We start from the raw sequence: 27,194 nt of genomic DNA, 5'->3' as shown, positions 1-27,194 counted from the left end.
AAGCCGCCGAACGGTGCATGGCGGATGGTACCCTATACCACTACTAGTCATTACTTTTCCTGTTCCACAAGCAAATAGAGTCAGAGAAAAATGATGGTCTATATGCCTCCGTATAAGCCCTAATTTCTCCAATCTTATCTTCGTGGTCCTTTCACGAAATATATGTTGTCGGCAGTAGCGTTCCTTGGAAGAAACGTCGCCTTCCCTCCAGGGATTCCCTTATGAGTTCCCAAACCATCTCCGCAACACCTGCGTGTTATTCGAATCTACAGGTATCTAATCTAGCAATGTATGAATTGCTTCGATGCCCTCTTTCTAACCGATCTGCTGCGATTCTCAAACACTTTAGCAGTACTCAAGAAAAGGTCGCATTAGCGTTCTGTATCCGATCTCCTTTACAGATGAACTACACTTTTCCAAAATTCTCCCCGGTAAACCGCAGTTGACTATTGCTACCTTACCATACTATTGACATGCTTTTTCCATTTCATATCGATTTGCAACGCTAGATATATAAACGACGTGACTGTGTGAAGCAAGACACTACTAATCCTGCATTCGAACATAATGAGTTTGTTTTTTCTAACCATCTGCAGTAACTAACATTTTTCTACATTTAGAGCTAGCTGCCATTCAACACAACTACAAATTTTGCCTAAATTATCTTGTATTATCCTAGAGTCACGCAACGACAATAGTTCTCTGCACACCACAGTAAACAACGGCAGACTGCTGCCTACCGTGTATGCAATATAATTTTATGTATACATGGAAAATAACAGCGGTCGTATTACACTTCTCTGAATGGCCCCTGACGATACTCTTGTCTCTGGTGAACACCCGGCTTTGAAAACTACGTACTGGGTTCTACACTCCTGGAAATGAAAAAAAGAACACATTGACACCGGTGTGTCAGACCCACCATACTTGCTCCGGACACTGCGAGAGGGCTGTACAAGCAATGATCACACGCACGGCACAGCGGACACACCAGGAACCGCGGTGTTGGCCGTCGAATGGCGCTAGCTGCGCAGCATTTGTGCACCGCCGCCGTCAGTGTCAGCCAGTTTGCCGTGGCATACGGAGCTCCATCGCAGTCTTTAACACTGGTAGCATGCCGCGACAGCGTGGACGTGAACCGTATGTGCAGTTGACGGACTTTGAGCGAGGGCGTATAGTGGGCATGCGGGAGGCCGGGTGGACGTACCGCCGAATTGCTCAACACGTGGGGCGTGAGGTCTCCACAGTACATCGATGTTGTCGCCAGTGATCGGCGGAAGGTGCACGTGCCCGTCGACCTGGGACCGGACCGCAGCGACGCACGGATGCACGCCAAGACCGTAGGATCCTACGCAGTGCCGTAGGGGACCGCACCGCCACTTCCCAGCAAATTAGGGACACTGTTGCTCCTGGGGTATCGGCGAGGACCATTCGCAACCGTCTCCATGAAGCTGGGCTACGGTCCCGCACACCGTTAGGCCGTCTTCCGCTCACGCCCCAACATCGTGCAGCCCGCCTCCAGTGGTGTCGCGACAGGCGTGAATGGAGGGACGAATGGAGACGTGTCGTCTTCAGCGATGAGAGTCGCTTCTGCCTTGGTGCCAATGATGGTCGTATGCGTGTTTGGCGCCGTGCAGGTGAGCGCCACAATCAGGACTGCATACGACCGAGGCACACAGGGCCAACACCCGGCATCATGGTGTGGGGAGCGATCTCCTACACTGGCCGTACACCACTGGTGATCGTCGAGGGGACACTGAATAGTGCACGGTACATCCAAACCGTCATCGAACCCATCGTTCTACCATTCCTAGACCGGCAAGGGAACTTGCTGTTCCAACAGGACAATGCACGTCCGCATGTATCCCGTTCCACCCAACGTGCTCTAGAAGGTGTAAGTCAACTATCCTGGCCAGCAAGATCTCCGGATCTGTCTCCCATTGAGCATGTTTGGGACTGGATGAAGCGTCGTCTCACGCGGTCTGCACGTCCAGCACGAACGCTGGTCCAACTGAGGCGCCAGGTGGGAATGGCATGGCAAGCCGTTCCACAGGACTACATCCAGCATCTCTACGATCGTCTCCATGGGAGAATAGCAGCCTGCATTGCTGCGAAAGGTGGATATACACTGTACTAGTGCCGACATTGTGCATGCTCTGTTGCCTGTGTCTATGTGCCTGTCGTTCTGTCAGTGTGATCCTGTGATGTATCTGACCCCAGGAATGTGTCAATAAAGTTTCCCCTTCCTGGGACAATGAATTCACGGTGTTCTTATTTCAATTTCCAGGAGTGTATTACTTAAGAAGTCTTCAAGCCACTCACATATCTGGGCAACTATTCCATATGCTCGTACCTTCGTTGACAATCGGCAATAGGGCACCGTGTCAAATTCTTTTCGGAAACCTAGCAATATGGAATCCATAGATTGGGGATTTCACGTGAGAAAAGGGCAAGCTGAGTTTTGCACGAACTAAGTTTTCTGAAATCGTGCTGATTCGTGGACTTAAGCTAATCGGTCACTAGGACATCGGTCTGCAATTTTGCGGGTCCGTTCCTTTACCCTTCTTACTTACAGGAGTCATCCCCTCTTTATTTCAGTCGCTTGGGACTTTACGCTGGGAGATAGATTCGCGATAAACGCTAAGTAAGGAGCCAGTACTGTAGAGTACTCTTTGTAAAGCCGATCTGGAGTGTCATCTGGACCTGGCGACTTATTGTTTTCAACTCTTTCCGTTGTGTCTCGACACTAGGGATGCTTTTTACTATGTCGCCCACTGGACCCTGTGTGATGGTGAAACGATGTCATGTTTGTACGAGTCTCCTGCGTGACCGTTCTCTTAAACAAGATGTAAGGTAAGAGGGGGGTTTGATTTTTTTGCTTATTCTTGAATTGAGGACAACAGTGTGAGTTGAAGTGGCAAATTTAATGTCGCAATATTTCTCACCAAATTACAGCTTTTAACACAGTTCCCAACTCGCAAACATAAAAACAGCGCAATGGATAAGGCATCTTGCCAACATAAAAAAGTGAAATAAGTCTCCTGCGTGACCGATCTCTTAAACAAGATGTAAGGTAAGAGGGGGGTTTGATTTTTTGCTTATTCTTGAATTGAGAACAACAGTGTGAGTTGAAGTGGCAAATTTAATGTCGCAATATTTCTCACCAAATTACAGCTTTTAACACAGTTCTCAACTCGCCAACATAAAAACAGCGCAATGGATAAGGCATCTTGCCAACATAAAAAAGTGAAATAAGTCTCCTGCGTGACCGATCTCTTAAACAAGATGTAAGGTAAGAGGGGGGTTTGATTTTTTGCTTATTCTTGAATTGAGAACAACAGTGTGAGTTGAAGTGGCAAATTTAATGTCGCGATATTTCTCACCAAATTACAGCTTTTAACACAGTTCTCAACTCGCCAACATAAAAACAGCGCAATGGATAAGGCATCTTGCCAACATAAAAAAGTGAAATAAGTCTCCTGCGTGACCGATCTCTTAAACAAGATGTAAGGTAAGAGGGGGGTTTGATTTTTTGCTTATTCTTGAATTGAGAACAACAGTGTGAGTTGAAGTGGCAAATTTAATGTCGCAATATTTCTCACCAAATTACAGCTTTTAGCACAGTTCTCAACTCGCCAACATAAAAACAGCGCAATGGATAAGGCATCTTGCCAACATAAAAAAGTGAAATAAGTCTCCTGCGTGACCGATCTCTTAAACAAGATATAAGATAAGAGGGGGGTTTAATTTTTTGCTTATTCTTGAATTGAGAACAACAGTGTGAGTTGAAGTGGCAAATTTAATGTCGCAATATTTCTCACCAAATTACAGCTTTTAACACAGTTCTCAACTCGCCAACATAAAAACAGCGCAATGGATAAGGCATCTTGCCAACATAAAAAAGTGAAATAAGTCTCCTGCGTGACCGATCTCTTAAACAAGATGTAAGGTAAGAGGGGGGTTTGATTTTTTGCTTATTCTTGAATTGAGAACAACAGTGTGAGTTGAAGTGGCAAATTTAATGTCGCGATATTTCTCACCAAATTACAGCTTTTAACACAGTTCTCAACTCGCCAACATAAAAACAGCGCAATGGATAAGGCATCTTGCCAACATAAAAAAGTGAAATAAGTCTCCTGCGTGACCGATCTCTTAAACAAGATGTAAGGTAAGAGGGGGGTTTGATTTTTTGCTTATTCTTGAATTGAGAACAACAGTGTGAGTTGAAGTGGCAAATTTAATGTCGCAATATTTCTCACCAAATTACAGCTTTTAGCACAGTTCTCAACTCGCCAACATAAAAACAGCGCAATGGATAAGGCATCTTGCCAACATAAAAAAGTGAAATAAGTCTCCTGCGTGACCGATCTCTTAAACAAGATATAAGATAAGAGGGGGGTTTAATTTTTTGCTTATTCTTGAATTGAGAACAACAGTGTGAGTTGAAGTGGCAAATTTAATGTCGCAATATTTCTCACCAAATTACAGCTTTTAACACAGTTCTCAACTCGCCAACATAAAAACAGCGCAATGGATAAGGCATCTTGCCAACATAAAAAAGTGAAATAAGTTTATACACAACAATGTTAAATACTGTATTAACTCTCTGAAAGAACATTAATCTTAAGCACAATATTATGAAAGTTTAATTCGATGTTTCTTTACATTAATCCTAAGCACAATAATATGAAAGTTTAATTGGACGTTTCTTTACAAAATTGCTCCTACACATACGTTATGATGTTGGTCAATACTACTAAAATCGTCAGATTCCGGTTCAAAGTTCCGTACTATTTAGGATGACAATCAAGTCTACGGTGGATAATTAGTCAAGTGACAAATTTGAGCACAAGATTGCCCAAGGCTTTTAAAAACTAAAAGCAACTCGACTTGCGTTCCCTGTTCTATCTTCTGCAAGCTGGTGAACCAACATAGTTTATGCCTCTGCACGCGGTATTTACCTTAAGCTGTGACGTGCTGCTCTCTGCAAGGCCGCTCTCTCCCATTGAAATTCCTGCAAAACTAATCTGGCCTTTGCTGAACTTTCCAGCAGAAACTTTCCCTATGTTTCCCGTTATGCGAGAAAACATGCGCTCAGCCCTAGTCTTATTATGTGGCAATATACACGCGCATGGTTGGAGCAGCGTGCATATTATAGTGCCCTCAGTTCGCACAAGAACAATTAACTAATTTGGCTGGGCTGGCCGGTGTGGCCGAGCGGTTCTAGGCGCTTCAGTATCGAGTATCGACTGCTACAGTCGCAGGTTCGAATCCTGCTTCAGTCATGGATGTGTGTGATGTCCTTAGATTAGTTAGGTTTAGGTAGTTCTAAGTTCTAGGGGACTGATGACCTCAGATGTTAAGTCCCATAGTGCTCAGAGCCATTAATTTGGCTGGTTCGTTTCCCCACAGTTGGAGCTAAACGTTGCTACAGCTAGATCTAGCTGGAGGGCAGCCGCTGTGAACGCAGTGTCCACACCAATTTCTTCTCTGCGTCATACGGTGCTTTAAGCACTCCATTCTGCAATTGACGCCAGTTCAGAGAAGAGCCTACTCCACAAAATTTCTCTCTTGTTTTACTCATGGTAGAACTGCCTCCCTCCACTTGGGTTCCTTTTTCATGTCATGGCTTTTTTTGGCCAATAGGAGCACTCCTCTTATTTTGTAGAAACACCCTCTACCAATCGCAATGTCCCTTCTATCAAACTGCGTCGAAACTTCAGTAGTTTTCTCCTACCTAGTGAATTTCCGCCATCTGGACGTTTTGTGTCCGTTCTAGATGCCTAAAGTACATTGACCTTTCCATGTGTCGCACTTGCTTGACGAAAATGCGTCGTTTGCTTTGGTGCGTATCCCGTTGGAATTTCGAAATGCAGTTTTCTAAAGCTTCTTCTCTGCCTTTCTACCAATGCCCTCGCTACAGGCGGCCCTCCAGCCTGAATCACCTTGCCCAGGGTCTCCGTCCTCTTTCCTGCCACCCCTTTAAGTGGTTGCTGGCATAACTCCCACAGCGCGGTTTTGCTACGCTGGCTTTTAAAAACTAAAAGCGACTCGACTTGCGTTCCCTGTTCTACCTTCTGCTCAAAGACATGCATTGTATAGAAATGGTGTGTTAATTACTGTCGATTGACTGTCATCCCTTTTTGCATTAAATATTGATAGGCAAATGTTCTCATAACTGTCGATTTATGTTAGGTGTCATCTTCACCTTCTCATTGTGATTTGTAAAGGTCTCATGTAAGGTGTGAATCTGACCATTTATTCTGCCACCTTACAAAGAAACTTAAGACTTCCGGCTTTCCATTTGCTGTCTTCTGCTACCGCACCAGACTGGTCAGTGAGTGATTCGATGGAAGCCTTGGACTCGCTTAGCGATTTTAAATACGACCAGAATTATCTCACGTTCTCAGCCACATCTTTTTCTAAGGTATGACAGTGGCAGTTGTTGTATGCTTCGTGCATAGATATTTTTACAGATGCATGCATCTCTAACCATTTATTGTCGTCATTTGTATGTTCGCTCCACTGAACTGAGAGCGCAATAGCCTTTGCTTCCTCTGCATTTTCCGAATTTCGTTGTTGAACCACGATGAGTCTGTTTGTTCATATGTCAGGATAATTAAGAGGTAGAATTAATAGAACACAAAGCCGATCAGCAAAGAGCTGCACGTTTCTTCTGAAGATGGTTTAATGGGCGTAGGGGTGGGGGGGGGGGGGCTTGTGCAACACTGAGAGATTTTGCTCTCGGAATTTCGAGAGTGTACATTGCAAGAAGTCGGTGTACTACAGGTGAAATGATCATGACAAACTCAGAGAAATTAATTGCCACATGGAGCTATACCAAAATTTTTGTTCCCATTCGCAATTTGTGATTGGGACAGGAAATGGGGAAATGGATAGTGTCTGACACTTCACTCCTTTTCTCTTTCATCAGAGATCAGCAGAAACACTGTTTGAGTGCGTTAACGTCTATAGAATAAATGACAGGGGTAAGAAGTAGACCCTTATGCTATGACAGAGCACAACGGTTTTTAAGCTGTACACAAATTGGCTTTTAATGGTAATTTTTTCACAGAAGTACACGAATTTATACAGTTTGCAGCGTGACGATGTTAAGACAGTTGTCAAGATAATGCATCTCGTCCTGAGTAAGAGAAATAACTCTAAACACAACAATATCAAATTTTAACTAGAAGTTTCTTTACAACATTATTCTTACTATTATGTCATGAAGTTGGCCAATACTACAATGAATCATCTGATTCCGGTTCTAAGTTCGGTATAATTTAGGATGACAATCAAGTCTATAGGGCTTGTTTAGTTTTGTGACAAGCTGAGCAAAAGATTACCCAAGGTTGCTCGAGTTTACAGAGGTCGCAAGCTAGTGAACCAACAATTTACGCTTCTGCTCACGGTAGTTACCTTAGCTGCGATGAGCTGTCGTCTGCATGGCTGCTCTTGTCCTCTGAAATTCCTATAAAGGCTAATCAAAACCTTTGATGATTTTATCAGCAGGAACTCTCCTACGTTTCTCTTGAGGCGAGAAAACATTCACTTATCCCTAGTCTCGGAATATGGCGATATGCACGCGCATGGTTGGAACAGCATGCATATTACAATGCCCTCTCAGTTCTCGCAAGAATAATTAACTAAGTGGCTGGTTCGTTTCTCCGCAGTTGGAGCTTAATGACGCCACAGCTAATATCTAGCTGAATGTCAGCCACAGTGAATGCAGTGTTCATACAAATTTCTCCTCTGCGTCGTACAGAGCATTATGCACCCCATTCTGCACTTGACAACAGTTCAGAGGAGAGTGGTTCGAACATTTCGGTCGTGTCTTTCTCGTAGCAAAACTATCCCCCACCTAGGTCCTTTCGTGCTCCACGTCACAGCTCTTTCCGACCAGTAGGAGCATTCCTCTTATTTTGTGGAATCTCTCTCTGCCAATTGCAAAGGCCCTACCATTAAACTGCGTCGAAATCTCGGCACTTTACTCCTACCTAGTTCGTTTCCGCCAATCAGACATTTTTTGCCCACTCCAGGCGGCTGAAAGTTACATGCTTCCAGCATGTGGATACCACGCACTGTTCACATAATCAATGGCATCACTAGAGTGAGATTTTCACTCTGCAGCGGAGTGTGCGCTGATATGAAACTTCCTGGGAGATTAAAACTGTGTACCGGACCGAGTGTCGAACTCAGGACCGTTGCCTTTCGTTGGCAAATGCTCCACCGACTTTTTTATCTCATTTTGTTAATTAATATTCGTTGTATCTATTCGTGTGGGACGGTCTATGACGTTTGTTCAAGTTCATCATTGATCCATTAACTTCATTGACTCGCAAGTCGCCGATGTGGCGTCAACTGAAGAGGACTTGCAATACGGCGGCCGAACTCCCCCTCATGGGGCCTCCCGGCCACCAATACCATATGATCATTTCATTTCATCCACTAACTCAGTTTTTTTTATTACGGAGGGTAGTTATCCCTCTGACCGAACACGCTGAGCTACCGTGCCGGCAAACCTACTGAACTACCCAAGCACGAGTCACGACCCCTCCCCACAGCCTCAATTCTGCCAGTACTTGGAATATTTCCAAGCCGCCGCTACGCTACACAGTGTCCTAAACGACAGGAACCCGAAAATTCAAAATCCGTGCGTCCTTTATCATCTCCAGAAACAGAGTACGGAAACAATCGTGCAGGGACAGTCTCCAAACTGTTACGCGATCCGCGCTGTCCAACGTCCAGAACCGCTCTCGCACTTGGCCCAATGCAGGGTGAACTTTAACTCTACTGACAAAATTCAGAGGTTCTTTAGGAATGTTTTCTATTTTGAGTAAGGAGCCCATGGTTTCCCGCTGGCACATTGTAGAATAATAACGTAGTTATGATTTATTCGGTTTGTTATCCATTTGCGTTTTTTTTCTGTGAAAATGCCTTCACAACAGTGTAAAAGTCAGTAATACGCAGTCACAAAGGATCCAGTTTCTCGAAGGGGCCTATACACAGATGCTGAAGTCCTGTGATATGGTTGCCGTTAGGGCGTAATTATCTTTATAGATGATATTACCCCAACTGTGTAGTTGATGTTACCTCTACACACGTTGTGTACTTGCGATGAAATGATCATTTGCGTATCATAGCAAGCACGCAGTAAATTTCATGGCAATTTGACGTTTGTTACATGCAGTCTTCAAGATGCTGTAATTTTAAAGATTAGAAATGTAGATCTGGAGTCGCTCATGCTGAACGGTGAGACATAAATGCTGTTGTGCATATACTTAAAACGCGGAAACTTCGCTTTGTGATAGGTTTTAGTAGCGTGTTTGTTAGAAGAGTCATGGTCGATCACGTTCGCTGACTCCGTGGTGACTGACGACGGATAATTTTTTTCCTCGCGATATTTATGTAATGCATCTTAATTTTGTAACGCACAGTTTTTACTAGCTGTCGCTTCTGCCAAGGCTTTAATAACTTTCAACGGCGTGACCCCCATCATGGACACATTCCAAGTTTATTTACAGCGTTAAGGCGGCGCAGTGACGTGTGGCGACAAGAGAAAAGTAGTCTGAAACAGTTTGAGACGTAATATAACTGACAAAGAAGGCTTGTGAACGATATCCCGCAATACTTTTTTGATAGGTGCATATCGATTATTTTTATTATTGTTGCGCCGGCCGCTGTGGCCGAGCGGTTCTAGGCGCTTCAGTCTGTAACCGCGCTGCTGCTACGGTCGCAGGTTCGAATCGTGCCTCGGGCATGGATGTGTGTGATGTTCTTATGTTAGTTAGGTTTAAGTAGTTCTAAGTTCTAGGGGACTGATGACCTCAGAAGTTAAGTCGCATAGTGCTCAGAGCCATTTTTTTAATATCTACGATGGTCTATCCTGTGCAAGCCTCGTCAGATCTGACTCCTGCCATCTACATCCGTTAGGACGTGCTTGCTCTATTCATCTCTTGGCGTCCCTTTACGACTTTAGCCCTGACACTTCTCGCCATTGCGAAATTGGCGATTCTGTGATGCCTCAGGAAGTGTCCTATCAACCCGATCCCTTCTTTCCGTCAAAATGTGCCATAAATTCTTCTTTCTGCAACTTACAGTCCTGAAAAGACCTCGATTTCATATGTAACATGGAATCAAAGGACGTCCTGAATAGACACGCAGAACTAATAAGCAGGACCCTTTTGATGAAGAGCTGTGATGGACCAATGGATATATTGAGTGGGACGAGGCAGAGGAAGTTGACTGGAACACTGGAAGGAATGGATATGACACACAGTAGAAAAATGTCCTGGAACTTAATCAAAGACCTCAGGTGTTATCGTAAGGTAAACAATAGCCAAAAGCAACATCCAATCAAGTTTCCCACCAACTCCTCCTAAATGGAAAATCCAAAAAACCATAGCGGAATTCCAAAATCAGTAGATGTCTATAGAAAGAATCAGATAACTTCGTTGCACCATTTGTCTTTAAAGAACTCTGTTATAACTAAACTCAATGAAAAATGGAAAAGCAGAGGGCTTTGATGACATTTATAGGGAACAGATCAAAATAGTTTCGCCCTGGAGCCAATCAATGGATCCTGGACTTCATATCAACCACTGCCTCAGTAAATATAAAATCCCAAAGACGTGAAAAAATCAAAGTAACACTGTTGAAACCAGAGAAATTTCTAGAATCCCCGAAGAACTATCGTCTGACAAAGCTCTTGCGTCATCAACGCAAACCGTGGACACCAAGTTCACCCGCCAACAGGCCGGTTTCTGACCAGGCAACTATTGCACCAGCCAAATCTTGTTTCTCTTTTGAACATATAGAGGGAATACATGAAAAAAAAACTAGTAACATGAGCTGCCTCGGTTAACGTAAGTTTTACATACGAGGGAGTGAAACATAGGTCGTTCATGACAAAACCTTATGACACACTTGAAGATTACCAACTTATAAAAATCACTGAATAACTGCTGCAAAACAGAATAGTGTATGTCACGATGGAGGGCAGAAAGAGCCGATGGCGACGGCAGAAAAATGGGCTTGCCCAACGTAATGTCTCGGCCCTCTCCTACTCAATCTGTATACTAATGATCAACCAACACTATACTAAAAGACACACTTACCATACACCGACCATCCAAGGAGATGTGACAAAACCTGAGAAGCGCTGGATGCAGTATGTTAGTACTCTGTCAGGAAAATTCTCTTAAACCAAATCCCTTACATGCCAACGGCCGTCTGTTCGATCGAGCATAAAACGTGATTTACTTGAAAGAGCAACCTCGCCACCCAGTGGACGTCCAGTTGCGACACTGGCGTCCAAATTCCAGCCGTCGTCGATGAACAGCAGTCAGCATGGGCGCATGAACCAGGCGCCTGCTGCAGAGTCCCAGATGGAGCAACATTCACTGATCAGCCGTTGATGAAAAACTTCTGGTGGCCCCTTGGTTGATACGGGCAGTCAGTTGCTCAACAATTGCACGTCAGTTCGCCCGCACACGCCTCCGCAGCCGTTCGCTCCGTTTCCACATTAGGATAACGATTGCACAGTTTTCCATGTTCCCAGATGCGCTTTATATACCCTCAACTACTTGGGCTGCCACCTGCCATATGTGAGAGGTTATTGCAAGCTGATGTTGGATACAGGCGATGGTCACGTTAATGTGAATGGACCTATGTAATTAAGAGACACAATAACTAGTACGCTGTAAGTGAAGAACCACAGAATATTACATTTATTAAAGCCAGGTTCTCATTCAAAATGGTGGAAAATTCGATTTTTTATTGCATGTTTTGAAGGGTGTGTGTGTCTAGCATGTTGGGACAGAAAGGTTTTTTTTTTATCGTGCGCTAAAATTCCTACAGCCCGTTGTTGGAAGTAGTGTTACGGCCGCCGTGGGATGCTCTCAGCCAGAGACGCCCGGCTCAGGTAGAAAACTTGTCGTGTCGTCCACAATATGATTTATATTGCAGTATACATTCAAACTTATTCGCCGGAAAAGCTGACGAACAACATGTGCAGGCTGCCGAACGAAGCAAGTGCACCTCAGCCAGATCGGCTTTTCTCCCCAAAAAGAACGAAGGGATTGTTCTACAGGAACAATTAGTTAGGGTAGGGTTGATATCGGCCCTACAATTGCAGACTAAACGTAAGTAACGAAACCACCTTTTCAGGTCAAATTTTGGTCAAAAGTGGTCAAAACATAATGTTTGGTGCGCCATATTAGATTAGCCAAATTGAATTTTGAAAATCTAGATTCAGATTTGTGTTCAGTTACATCAAAAAGATATAATAACATGTAGTTTTTATGCAAATTGAACAAATAATAATTATAAAAGTTTTCCCTAAACTTTAAACACGTTTTTCTCGAGAAACCATTTTTCAAAACTGCGTGGAGCTTAAAATAAAAACTGTTCAGTCTTTTAACTTCTACCTTTGACCCCCTAAAAGAAAACTCTTTTCTTGGTAGCTTATACGAATAATATACGAAACTGTTAATATTAACTTTCTTTGTAAAGCCATAAAGAGTGAAACAAACCCACAAAAATTGAACTCAAAGTTCGAGTTAGCCCCATATCGTTAAATTTAAGGTCATTTCATTGTGGTTAGATATGAGCTTTCATAAATTTAAAGTAGTATGGACTGATGTTACCCATTTTTGATTTCAGATCACTCCCGAGGGGCTACATTGCACGCTGTCTGCATATTTGAAACTCCCATACCCTTGATCATATCATGATTAAGGGTGCCATTTTTTGTATTGAAAATCTAAAATAAACTTTAAAGTATGATCCCTCATAATACCGAAACAGATCCTCGTATGTCTTTTCATTGTCTCAAAACAAAAAATTTTCAACCTTTGTCTATTTTTTGCTCATTTTAACGAGAGCCTGGCATTGACGCTCCGAAATAAGGGTACCATAGCTTCATTTTTGTATGTAGTTCCTATTTCCTAATGAAGTGATAAAAAAGATGTTCAATTCTCTTTGTTTAAAATACTATGCCTGAAATTTCGATGAGTTTTGCACGGAGTTCCCATGTCCACACGAAATCTATCTATCTATCTGCAACAGTATGGCAGTACAGCTGAAATATTTGCAAGGGGAGGCTGCAAAGGACAGGGCGAAGAATAGTAGCAAATCCTTTAGGTGAATAATATGCACAAATGACGTATGCTAAGGCTGGAGAAGAACTCATTAGATGCAGAATACTGGTTCAACAATCTAATTACAGAAGTGCTCGGAAAAGCAATTTCGGCAGTTTACACCCTCTAGAAAGTATTATGAAGAATACCACCATTATTGAAAGGGGCGGTGTAGAGGAGGTAAGCATTAATTTAGGTAGCAAGCTCAATCATGTAATAATGAGGATAACACGGGAAACATATCTGCGACCGAAATTCCAGGCTCTTTCGGCGAACATCACTGAGAAAATCTCCCCGGTTTAACAACAGCTAAGTGGCAGCGCTGTCTCGACACAACGTAAAAAATTCTCACTCGCCATCTTCAGACCATCAGTCTTTTGGTGCAATATGATAGACCCCAAACGAAGCATCCTGTATCAATGAGGATCTAAATAAATAGCACTGAGGTCTCACACGGGAAGGGGGGCGGGATGAGGTGCTCCGCGCCCTGTATCATCATATTCGTCGTTATTTGCACTTAGTTCATCATGTGAAATGGTTCTTGCAAAAATATTCAAAATGTTTGTACCACAGCTAGCTTACTGTTTATTTTTCCGAAACAGACAGTTGTGAAGCAACTCTGCCAGGAGTATCCATGTAAATGTAAATGCAATTGATGCAACTACAGTGCAACACAGTACGAGAAGTTTATATGAAGAAGGTTTCATGAAGCACCAACAAATTATAGTGAGCTTCTTAAGTACACAAGAAGAGCTATCAGCGTCAGTCAGTTGAAGTGAAAGATAAACTGGGATATTCCCAGATAGACTACGTTTATCGGAACCACCAGCTAGTAATCAAAGAACTTCATCGGATACAGCCTCAAATACACAGAGTAATCTCAATTTTCTGTAAAATAAATGAAACAAATGTCCTCGATTTGATACAGAACAAGGAAAGTCAAATCATTGTTCTTATTTTACTGGACATTCATTCAAAAAGTGTTCGTGTGCTGACTTACATCAGTGGATGTGGACAAACACAAACGAGTGATTTTCTCAGTTTACAAGTTACCAAAAAGAAATATCATAAACGTTCATGAACCGTGATTTATTTTCAAAGAATATTCTTAAATATTTATTTTATTTACTAGAGATTAATCAAGAACATTAACACATTTAATCACACTATGTAAGCATGGAAGTAGTTGCCACGGAGTAACTGATGAAATCATAACCAAATTCCTTTTAACAATTGGGAATTTTATTCAATTTAATAGTGCCTGAAAGCATTTTTTAAAAGAAACAGATTTAAAATTGTGGTGTCACCGCTAGACACCACACTTGCTAGGTGGTAACTTAAATCGGCCGCGGTCCTGTAGTACATGTCGGACCCGCGTGTCGCCACTGTGTATTCGCAAACCTAGCGCCACCACATGGCAGGTCACAAGACACGGACTTGACCTCGCCCAGTTGTACGGACGACATAGCTTGCGACTAGACCTACCAAGTATTCCTCTCATGTGCCGAGAGACAGATTAAATAGCCTTCAGCTAGTTCATCGCTACTACCTAGCAAGGCGCCATGTGTATCATTGCTAATTGCTTACTACTATGCCAGAGATGTATTTCAACAAGAAGAACATCATTAAAAGTTAAGTAGATGACAATCTCTCTTCTTTTCTTTATAGTTTTCATCCAGTCTCCTGTTTCAGAATTTACGCCCGTCTGCGTTAGTTTCGCGTGCACCTAGCCACTCATTGTGTCGAGACCTTAGGGAATCGACACAACAATATTTTGGCGCCGAGGAGTGGTGCCGCGCCCACGTTGCAGTCTTTGTGTTATACTTGCTCTAATTTGCTTGTGTCATGGCTTCGCAGCATTCTCCAGATGTACTGTCCGAATTTTTTCGCTTGCAGAATCAGCAGACGCAGGCGTTATTGGAAGCCCTTGGACAGCTCGTCCAGGGTCAACGTGCGCTGCAAACCGATGCGGCGGCAGCCGCTTCTTCGCTACCGCAGCCACACAACGCTGTCGCACCGCCATTTAGGCCCTTTGAGGCCACAACCGAAAGCTGGACTGAGTGGGCCGATCAGTTCAACTTCCACCTCACTGCTTATGGAATTCAAGGTAAAGAGCGGCAGCCGTTTTTGCTTTCTTGTGTCGGTGTGTCTACCTACCGTGTGATAGTGAAATTGTTTCCCCGACGCGACGTAGCAACTCTGACCTACGAGGAAATTTTGTCGGCTTTAGATGCCTATTTCAAAGAAACAGTAAATGTAGTTGCAAAACGGTATACGTTTTTTCGTACAAAACGTACGGCCGGTCAGACTAATAGGGAGTGGGTAGCAACTTTGCAAGGACTTACTAGAGACTGCGCGTTTGCCTGTGAATGTGGCCTCCCATATTCAGATACTATGGTGCGTGATGCAATTGCACAGAACGTTTCTGATGTTCGCATAAGGGAACAGATTTTGAAGCTAGTTAATCCCTCCCTGCAACAAGTGATAGACATATTGGACAGGCAAGACACACTTGACTTTGCTCAGGCATCATTTGAAACTTCGCCAGCAGTGTGTCACGTTAATCGGCCCGCCGGGCCCGCTGCACGGGACGCTAAGCGGCCCTCGCGCCCGACTTCGCTGCGGTCGCCTAGCTTGCAACCACGTGCGCCGCGTAAGCAAGCAAATGCAGTGAAATCTTGCCCGCGGTGTGCTGCTAGACATTCGCGTGAAAATTGCCCGTCACGCCAAGCTATTTGCTTTTACTGTCAAAAGAAAGGACATGTACAAAGTGTTTGCCGGAAAAAGTTAAGATCAGACAATCACACAAATTCCAGGCCTTTTGCTTCGCGCCGGAATCGAACCCAGGACAATCAGGCTCGTGGACCTTCACCCATGGACATTCATGTAGTTCATGCCCACCCGTCCAGTGACACTTTAGCTAACAGTGACTGTGTTCGTCCCACCCAACGTGTGCGTCGACGTCGCCGGACATCCCGTAAAGTCGCAAGTGCTTCTGTACCTGTATCAGTTCAAATTGCACGAGACAGTCGCTCTTGTCGTCAACAAGACAATAAACTTTTTGTGGACTTAGACTTTGCAGGAAAAGTGATACCATTCCAGCTCGATACCGGAGCTGCAGTTTCATTGCTCAATCACGACACGTACAAACAACTGGGCGCCCCGCCGTTGCGTGCCGCAAATGTTACGTTAACTAGTTACTCAGGACAGCATATACCTGTGTTAGGACAGTGCAGCCTTCTTGCCACATACAAGGGACAGACAAAACTTGTGTCATTTTATGTTCTTCGTTCTTCTAGTGCAGTGAACTTGTTTGGATTAGATTTGTTTCAATTGTTTAATTTGTCTATTGTAAATCAGGTCCTATCAGTGAATCAGACTGTGCCTTCCGCCAGTGTTTCTCGTCTTTGTGAAGAATTTGCCGACATTTTTGCACCGGGCCTTGGTTGCGCTAAGAACTATGAAGCGCATTTGGAACTGAAAGATAACGCGCAACCACAATTTTTCAGAGCGCGCAATGTTCCCCACGCATTGCGTGATGAGGTCGCAAGAACATTGCACGATTTAGAATCTCAAGGTGTAATTGAACGTGTGCAGGCTTCTCTCTGGGCCTCACCCTTAGTCATTTTGCCAAAACCTTCCGGAAAACTGAGACTTTGCGTGGACTTCAAGGCAACTGTGAATCCACAACTTGTGACTGCCACTTTTCCTTTGCCCCGCCCGGAAGATCTTTTTGACAAACTGTGCCCGGGAAAATATTTTTCAAAATTGGACCTAGCAGATGCGTACTTGCAGATACCTGTGGACGAAGACTCCCAGCGCGTCTTGGTGGTAAACACGCATCTTGGCTTGTATCGCTTCAAAAGACTGCCATTCGGGTGTGCATCCGCCCCTGCTTTATTTCAGCAATATTTACAAACTATTTGTGCGTCGGTCCCTACTGCTGCGAACTCTCTGGACGATATTGTAATCTCAGGAAAGACAGAAGCAGAACATTTGCAAAATCTCCGAACATTATTTCAGGTATTGCGTCAGAATGGTCTTCGCTTGAGGAAGGACAAATGTGTGTTTTTTGCTCGTGACTTACCGTACCTGGGGCATGTCATAAATGCCCAAGGAATACATCCGAGTCCAGAGCACCTTCGTGCCATTCAGGACTTGCCGTCACCGCAGAACTTAAAACAGCTACAGAGTGTGCTGGGTAAGGTAAATTATTATCACCGATTTGTGCGCAATGCTTCTTCCATTTCAGCTCCGCTTCATCGCTTACGCCGTAAAGGTGTTCCGTTCGTCTGGACGACGGAATGCGAACGCGCCTTTCGCCAGTTGAAATCGGCGTTACTTTCCAATACTTGCCTTACGCCATTCGATCCCCGAAAACCCCTTTTGTTGATGGTAGATGCATCGGATTTCGGGATCGGTGCTGTGCTTGCGCACAAGGATGGCTCGCATGATCGCCCTATTGCCTTTACGTCCAAATTGCTCTCATCTGCGCAAAGAAATTATTCACAAATAGAGAAGGAAGCTTTGGCTCTTGTGTTTGGTGTAACAAAGTTTCACGATTTCTTGTATGGTCGTCACTTTACCATCATCACGGACCACAAACCGTTGACATCGCTTTTTCATCCGACCAAGCCTGTACCTCCACGTACAGCGCAGAAATTCATTCGCTGGTCGCTTTTTCTCTCGCAGTACCGCTACGATATCTTGTATCGGTCCACTGCTAAGCACGGCAACGCTGATGCGTTGTCCCGTTTGCCTGTTGCTGAGGATAAAGCATTCGATTCTTCCGAACTTGCTTGCATGTTCATTGATTCGGAAGCCGATGACGTGGTCGCATCGTTTCCGATTGATTTTCGTCGTGTAGCTACTGCCACAGCTGCTGACCCTGTCCTTGCTACTGTTTTGCGTTTTGTTGCTACGCAATGGCCCTTGTCAAAGTCACGGATCGAGGATCCTTTGGTTCGCCGATTTTTTGCCCACAAGGAGAGACTTTTTGTCCGACGTGGTGTTTTGTTGTTGCGTTCCGATAATGATCAATCCCGAGTCGTGGTCCCACGTTCGTTACAGTCCTCTGTCTTAAAGCTTCTTCACCAAGGACATTGGGGTATAGTGCGAACGAAACAACTTGCTCGACAGCACTGTACTTGGTTCGGAATCGATGCTGCGATTACGAATATGTGCTCCTCTTGCGTGGCGTGTGCCGAACAACAATCCGCACCGCCGCGGAAATTCATTGCATGGCCGAAAGCCACTTCCCCTTGGCAACGCTTGCACATCGATTTTGCTGGTCCATTCTGGAATGCTCGATGGTTGGTTGTGGTCGATGCTTTCAGTAATTTTCCTTTTGTTGTCCGGATGTCTTCCACGACGTCTTCTGCCACAATCCAAGCCTTGTCTGCTATCTTTTGCATTGAAGGTCTTCCGCAGACTATTGTTTCCGACAATGGCCCACAATTCATGTCCGCAGAATTTCAGTCATTCTGCCAGGCCAATGGTATTCAACATCTGACATCCGCGCCGTTTTCGCCTCAGTCAAACGGTGCCGCTGAACGATTGGTCCGGACTTTCAAGTCACAGATGTTGAAGTTGAAAGAGTCGCATTCTCGGGAGGACGCTTTGTTGCTCTTTTTGTCTTCATATCGCTCTCAGCCTCGCGATGGTCGCTCGCCGGCTGAGTTGCTTCATGGTCGTTCTCATCGCACCCTGATGTCTTTGCTGCATCCGCCGCATCAGGTTCCTGTGCTGCGGCAGTCTCCTGCTTTTGCTCCTGGCGACGTTGTCTATTATCGCAACTATCGCGGTTCACGGCGTTGGCTCGCAGGGCGCATTCTTCGCTGCCTCGGCCGCGCGATGTATTTGGTTTTGGGGGCCTCTGGTGAGGTGCGTCGGCATCTCAATCAGCTGCGCCTCTGTCGTCGCCTGGGTTCTGCCGCTCCCCGTCTGCTTTCAGCGACGGAGCCGTCAGGTCAGCGCCCTGGGGACCCATCTACTGGCTCGCCTCATCCCCAGGTGTTACCGACGATGCCTTCCATTTTGCCTCATGGCGTCGCGCCGCCGCAGCCGCCGCCGGCGCCGCCAGCAGCGGACGCTTCGCTGCAGCCGCCTCGCGCCTCCCTGGGTCACGCGCCGCCGCTTGCTTCCCGTGACCAGCCGTCCTCTGCCATGGACCTCTTGCCCGCTCCGGACCAGATGTCGTCTTCGCCCGTCGGGTGCTCCGACCACATGGAGGTCGACCCCGCGGCTCCTCTTATATCATTACGTGCGCATACACCTCATGTTGACGTGCACCCTGGACTAGGTTTGCAGGCGTTTCCTAGCTCCCCTCGGACCGAATGGCCGGGTGCGGGTGGCACAGCCTCGCCTGTTGTTAGGCTCCCCACCTCATCGCATACGTCAACATGGGGTCCTCCCCACGGCGGGCGGAAGCCTTATCTCACGACCGTTCGCCGATTTGCGGGGGAGGAATGTGGTGTCACCGCTAGACACCACACTTGCTAGGTGGTAACTTAAATCGGCCGCGGTCCTGTAGTACATGTCGGACCCGCGTGTCGCCACTGTGTATTCGCAAACCTAGCGCCACCACATGGCAGGTCACAAGACACGGACTTGACCTCGCCCAGTTGTACGGACGACATAGCTTGCGACTAGACCTACCAAGTATTCCTCTCATGTGCCGAGAGACAGATTAAATAGCCTTCAGCTAGTTCATCGCTACTACCTAGCAAGGCGCCATGTGTATCATTGCTAATTGCTTACTACTATGCCAGAGATGTATTTCAACAAGAAGAACATCATTAAAAGTTAAGTAGATGACAATCTCTCTTCTTTTCTTTATAGTTTTCATCCAGTCTCCTGTTTCAGAATTTACGCCCGTCTGCGTTAGTTTCGCGTGCACCTAGCCACTCATTGTGTCGAGACCTTAGGGAATCGACACAACAAAAATTATAATCAGAAAGCACCCTCTAAATATCAAAGTTACAATTTATTCTGTGGCAGAAAGAAACAAGTTTTGCCTGTATGAGCTTTCGGGCAGAAACCTTGCCGCTCCCTTTTGACACGGCCGTAGTTAACGACCGCTCACAACAGCCTCTGAAAGACTACACTGGCGCAAATCTGCAACACACCAAATTACTTTAAACTAAGAGTTTTAACAATTTACACAAACACACAAACTATGCACCCCCCCCCCCCCCCCATAGGAAAGATGGAAGTGGTACAAAACACTAACAATTAAAATATTAACCGTGCCACCGAAGGTGTAACTTGATTTTAACTCTAAGAAAAGTCTTACGGTGAAAGGGTGACAACTTTATATACTAAAATGATCATTTAAATAAAAGCCCATGAAATGCAATATTATATAAAATTCTACAAGGTTGGCCAAACAATAGTTAAGATGCTCTACAGTACACAGATACCGCCTCTCAAAATCATAGGCAATAATATCAAAGTTTCCAAAGATCAAAACATATTTCAGGTATTAGGCCGTTACACTCCAAGCAATAAATTCGTTAACACACAAAATCCGACAAACATGACAGAGGCAGCTACTAACGTACGATAGATTGATAGGGAGATTACCAAACAACCCGAACCGCAGGTTGCTCTAACCCGCCCCTACTCCACAAGGGAAAAACGGACCACCCAATTTATAAACAACCACCTTCCCGCGGGTGGGCAAACGGAGAAGAATGGTGGGACGACCCCAAAGCAAAACGGCTGGTGACCTCACCAAGAAAACAAGTAGAATTTAACAAGAGTAAATCAAACAACATATCACCAATCACTTCTAATAAACTGCGATTTCTCGAGAAGACCTGGCGCAGCACCCCCAAATCGCTCTCCCGAACCGTCCGCTGCCAGCCGCTTCAACGGACGCAGGAAGGCGCACCGATCTCCCGTCTCACGGCGTGCCAGCTCACACCGGCCAGACTGATGTTGGATGACTCCTGTTGCTCTCGTGTCGACCGCGAAGTCACTACCCCTCGCTATACGCCGTGGCCCACTGGACTCACGTGGCGACCTCACATGCGCCGACGCTCATGACGGACCAGTCATCTTGTGTCTCAGTGCGCGAGCGACCAACCGATCGATCCAACCGCCAATGACCATTGCCTGAGTTAACTCGAGCAGACTGGCGGCCTAAACGCGCAGACTCAGATGCAGGAACTAAGCCCCGACCAGGCGACCACTCGCTGAGTTCTCTTACTGTCGGAGTGGAAAGACTCTCATTTTGCCAGCTTTAAAGGTTGATTCGAACGACAGATATACTAGCACTCCGAACGACAGACAGACACTAACTGCCTAACAAATGCGGACGAGAAACAGACTAGCAAGCTGGGGACGAGAGACTGACCCAGACTGACCCCGACTGACCGACTGGCGAGCTCATAGCGCACGTGAACAGGCAACCTTTCCCACCAGAGGGAGACACCAAAGCTGCGATTATTGCCACAGCGACGCCACCGCTGGGAACGGAGGGCGACTGCTTCACACTACGCGCTGCGGCGCGCTCTTCAAAACAGCAATTTTTTACCACGGCTCAGTTCATAAAGAAATAGGTAGAGTTTGATGAGATATAGTATTGTAGCCTAGGTCACTAACGCACACCTGAGTGGTGGCGCTCGATTCGGAGGTAACCGGTTTGAATGCCAGTTGTGGAAGAAAGTTTCACTGCCAGTATTTGAACAGCTTGGGGAAGGCTGACGGTAGCAAGGTATCGTTCCTGACCACTGGACTTCGCGCCAGTAACGTGGACCAAATTGCAAGCCTCTCAGCAGGGTCTCATGGAGTGAGTCTTCTGACACCTTTGATGCCGATTCGTCCTTCGAATGGGGATTTTAAGCTCGGCGGCTTCCTTGGTGCTGTTCGAGAACAGTGGGGTATGTTCCGTCACCGGATTTCACCCACGACCTTCTCTCATCGTATAACACCAACTTAACACCAAACATCCATTACAGTCACCTCCAATCAACAGATACATTTAAGACACAGTTCTCACTTTTCGCGAACGAAAGGGGTCACTCGCTGTCAAGGTTGGAGAACGTTTCCAATTAGGAGACTGAGGCTATCCTAAGGGGTCTCCCAAAATACCGTGCCATACGATGTTGATAGAAAAAGAATTGCTATGTGTGGATACTAAAGTGTTGGTTTTTTTAATAGACTCTGGTGTACGAGAGGTAGACTGATTTGTTTCTCACTTTGTCTTTTCCTGTCAGTAGCGGTTTGATGACAGGCATATTATCACATCCATTAACACTTGATACCAGAATTGATTAAAAATGTGATTATGGATGGTCTGTTTGATGGTGTGAGTCAAGTTAAATAGGTTTAAATAATACATACTTGTGAAGAATTCACAGTCAGGAACTCGAACATAAGACATGCAAGCAACAGATATCTGAACACCATTGCAACACATCATTAAAGCTGTTTATGTGTTATTTAAACAAAATAATATTTGGTGATTATAAGTATTGAATAATAATTATGGCGTAAAAATAAACATTAGCTGTTACATGCTAAATAAAGGTCCTCGTTTGACTTAAAGACGCATAATAAACTGAAATGAACCTTACACTTTGACAGCTTATCAGAACACTCCTTTCAATATACTTTGCATTTCGTTCCGTTGGTTTGGTGCCAAACTTACTAGCATCCAAGTGGTTTTACGATATTATTTTCCACAATAATTCAAACACAATATTATGATAGCCTAATAAAAAGAAATTTGTTTTAATCTTGGCAGAAAATGTAACCTCTGGACGATGTGAGCATTTTTCATCATCTTCGCGGACAATAATGAGTCGACGTTATCGTGCGATTGTGTGTTAGTTACAACCACGAATGAATTTCTGTAGTCGACTGATCACAGTGAATGAGTGCTGTTCCAATTCAGCCTTCAGCCGCCAACTGCTGTTTGTCCTTATGGGTTTCTCATTTTTTCTCACTAAACACATTGCTACAGCCAAGTGTTGAGTTAACTCCTACTAAGAGCAAGTTTTAATTATCACCACCAAAAGTAAATGTGACCCTGAAACATTGTGAGTGTGAGTCCTTCTCTACACATTCATCTTTCAATTCCACACAATTTTCCCGACGTTGGGTAACTTCCCAGAGACCCTGTTTGTAAATGCCTACATATTCATTGTTCAAACACGTTCCACCAGAAAATTACATTGTCATCGTTCCGGAAATGCCAGTCACGCGATGGTTTATTCTTATTCATCTACACCTACATCTACATGACTACTCTGCAATTCACATTTAAGTGCTTGGCAGAGGGTTCGTCGAACCACAATCATACTATCTCTCTACCATTCCACTCCCGAACAGCGCGCGGGAAAAACGAACACCTAAACCTTTCTGTTCGAGCTCTGATTTATCTTATTTTATTTTGATGATCATTTCTACCTATGTAGGTTGGGCTCAACAAAATATTTTCGCATTCGGAAGAGAAAGTTGGTGACTGAAATTTCGTAAATAGATCTCGCCGCGACGAAAAACGTCTTTGCTGTAATGACTTCCATCCCAACTCGCGTATCATATCTGCCACACTCTCTCCCCTATTACGTTATAACACAAAACGAGCTGCCCTTTTTTGCACCCTTTCGATGTCCTCCGCCAATCCCACCTGGTAAGGATCCGACACCGCGCAGCAATATTCTAACAGAGGGTGAACGAGTGTAGTGTAAGCTGTCTCTTTAGTGGACTTGTTTCATCTTCTAAGTGTCCTGCCAATGAAACGCAACCTTTGACTCGCCTTCCCCACAATATTATCTATGTGGTCTTTCCAACTGAAGTTGTTCGTAATTTTAACACCCAGGTACTTAGTTGAATTGACAGCCTTGAGAATTGTACTATTTGTCGAATAATCGAATTCCAACGGATTTCTTTTGGAACTCATGTGGATCACCTCACACTTTTCGTCATTTAGCGTCAACTGCCACCTGCCACACCATACAACAATCTTTTCTAAATCGCTTTGCAACTGATACTGGTCTTCGGATGACCATACTAGACGGTAAATTACAGCATCATCTGCGAACAACCTAAGAGAACTGCTCAGATTGTCACCCAGGTCATTTATATAGATCAGGAACAGCAGAGGTCCCAGGACGCTTCCCTGGGGAACACCTGATATCACTTCAGTTTTACTCGATGATTTGCCGTCTATTACTACGAACTGCGACCTTCCTGACAGGAAATCACGAATCCAGTCGCACAACTGAGACGATACCCCATAGGCCCGCAGCTTAATTAGGAAAAGAACCAAGTCACTGATTGCCGTGTTAGGAGAATACATCGACGATGAAAAATATGATATCCTAAAGAAGCAGCACGTTAGTCTGTTGTCATGGAGCAAAAGAAAAATTCTTGGACGGCTTCCCACGGGCCTTCGTCGTGACGACTTCCCGTAACCTCCTTAGGAGATACCTGTAGTTTACTCTTCTGCTGATTTGCTTCATTAAATCATAATCTATTAGCACCAAACTTTGGCAGACCGAAAAAACAGTTTCCCCTTGCCTGATGGCGACTGGTACGTCGCCCTCTTCGGCGGTGGTGAATCCACGTTTCCACTGACCCGAGGTCAGTACTGCTCCATTGACCCGAGATCATAGTCATAAACCCACCACTCGTTCGTGGCGACTATGTGCCTACAGAAGTCATCTGGACTGACATGGCACTGCTGCAACATTTCCGTTGGTGTCTCTGTCCTGCGGCCATTTTGAATGGGTGTGAGCAGTCGCAGGACTCAGCGGAAGGCGATCTTTGTCATGATCAGAATGTCCTGAAAGACGTCGACAGCTGATCCATAACTGATTTTACCTTCCTCCACTAACGCTTAGACTCTCCCTGTGTTCGAATTGCAGGGCCACATCCTGCAATTCGCGGCTCTTCAAAAAACGATGGCTGCCACATCGTTTTTCATCATTCAGACTTGTAAAACTTTGAACATAGCTGCTAAGGTTCAGTGACCGTGTCAGAATTATATTGTAACAAATAAGCCCTCGGTCACAAATATTAAGTCAAGATTGACCTGGTTTCGACGCTACTATGAGCGTCGTCTTCAGAATTAGACTAACTGTACTAAAACATTAGGTATATAGTACATTAATAAAATTAAAGTTTGTACTGACTCGAAAAGATGCAGTACTTATAAGTCACATATTAAAAGAGATCACGGCCGGAAAGGCGACGTCATAACACTTGTCAGATGGCGAGCCGCTAAGGGCTGCTCGTACTGTGGACAGAGGTTGCAATCCAGATGACTTCTGTTGCAACCCCTGTCCACAGTACGAGCAGCCCTTAGCGGCTCGCCATCTGACAAGTGTTCATGACGTCGCCTTTAGCAGCCGAGATCTTTTTTAATATGTGACTTGTAAGTACTGCACCTTTTCAAGTCAGTACAAACTTTAATTTTATTAATGTACTATATACCTAATGTTTTAGTACAGTTAGTCTAATTCTGAAGACGACGCTCATAGTAGCGTCGAAACCAGATCAATCTTGACTTAATATTTGTGACCGAGGGCTTATTTGTTACAATATAATTCAGACATGTCTTAAGCACATTGGAAGCGTCTGCGGTACCCAGTGAGCTCATCACTAAACTGGAGAGACTAGTCACAGTCGTCTTTGCCTGGAAATTCGTGATATTCCCTGGTGGAGCCGTCATATTAGAGAGTTACATTAGAAGATGTCTTTTCTATTTCTGCTTGCAACTTTAGAGTAAATTAGTCTTATTTTGCTGACGAAAATGAACAAAAATTTGTGTTGCATGGGGATGTAGCAATCGATGGACGACAGGAAGTGCCATTCAGTTGCACAAGTTAAGGTACGTATACTTTAATTTAATGTAAGGAAAACGCAGTTCGATAAACGCTATTATTGCTGTAAAAGTATGTAAACTCTTTTTCAGGTTTCCTCATCGCGCAGAAAAATTCTAAAGCAATGGGTGCACGCAGAACGAAGCGAATGCTGGACTCGGTAGAAATATATGCGTTATTTTCACCGATAATTTTACAAAAGATAAGTACTTGTTTCGACCTGGAGCCGGTATACAAATGTTCCTGTCCATCTGCAACTGTAAATTAATCAGAGAAAGCAAAATGGTTCAAATGGCTCTGAGCACTACGCGACTTAACTTCTGAGGTCATCAGTCGCCTAGAACTTAGAACTAATTAAACCTAACTAACCTAAGGACATCACACACATCCATTCCCGAGGCAGGATTCGAACCTGCGACCGAAGCGGTCGCTCGGCTCCAGACTGTAGCGCCTAGAACCGCACGGCTACTCCGGCCGGCCAGAGAAGGCAATTTGTTTGGAATACACCAAAAGTTGCATCAGATTTATCTTTCTTTTGAACAACCGAAACATTACAGTTTCATTCTGTCCTGTAACTCGAGGACAATGTAACCGCAAGCAATAAGGATGATGTAGATAATACTGAGAATGTGATCTATTTTCGTGTTAGTGAATTCATTTGCCAAACGAGACAAAGTGGTGAGTACTCTGAGCATAAAGAAAATATTAGTTAATTTGAGGCTCTTGAGTCATCAAAACTCAGTGACTATCAGAAGAATATAGTTTATTGTGTTTTAGGGTACATTGAACGAAAGATTATTCTGATAAGATATGCAGAGTGCGAAGAAATTACTACTGTGCCCTGTAACCGCCCAGATGACCACATGTACTGCAAGATGCCTGGTGAAAGTGCAACTGCCTTTATCACCAGCGTTTACAGACATGGTAGTTAAACCCATCTAAAGTAATACTTATAATTGTGCAGCACGCAGAGAAATGCTTTATTTCTTCTCTGGTGACATTTACCTTGAACTGAAAGCAGTTTTATGACATACGTATTCTTTCTGTGCATTGTTTCTTTGGCAAGCAAGTCAGTGTAGTTGGCAAAACACATACGTCAGTGTCTGCAGTTGATTGTGGAGATATGCATGAATCACAATTAATATGAAGTATTGCTACTCCGTAACTCCATATTAGATTAAAAACACAGGCAAAGGAAGCAGCAACTGTTGCTGCACAG

The 27,194-nt window shown here is 44.6% G+C and overlaps 1 long non-coding RNA gene across 3 annotated transcripts in view; it reads left to right on the top strand.

Annotated features, from left to right (window-relative positions):
• Positions 1-27,194, top strand: part of LOC126252998 (uncharacterized) — a 124,943-nt gene that overhangs the window by 32,413 nt on the left and 65,336 nt on the right. Inside the window, exon 3 of one of the 3 annotated variants that reach the window (XR_007545881.1) lies at positions 12,667-12,793. The exons of the other annotated variants lie outside the window; for them this stretch is intronic. This is a non-coding gene — a long non-coding RNA (uncharacterized LOC126252998). Of the gene's footprint in view, positions 1-12,666; positions 12,794-27,194 lie in introns of those variants that run through there. 3 annotated transcript variants of the gene reach the window in all.

Source organism: Schistocerca nitens, chromosome 4 (assembly GCF_023898315.1).
Source record: "Schistocerca nitens isolate TAMUIC-IGC-003100 chromosome 4, iqSchNite1.1, whole genome shotgun sequence".
NCBI classification, from domain to species: Eukaryota; Metazoa; Arthropoda; class Insecta; order Orthoptera; family Acrididae; genus Schistocerca; species Schistocerca nitens.
This window is presented reverse-complemented; position numbering and strand designations above follow the sequence as displayed.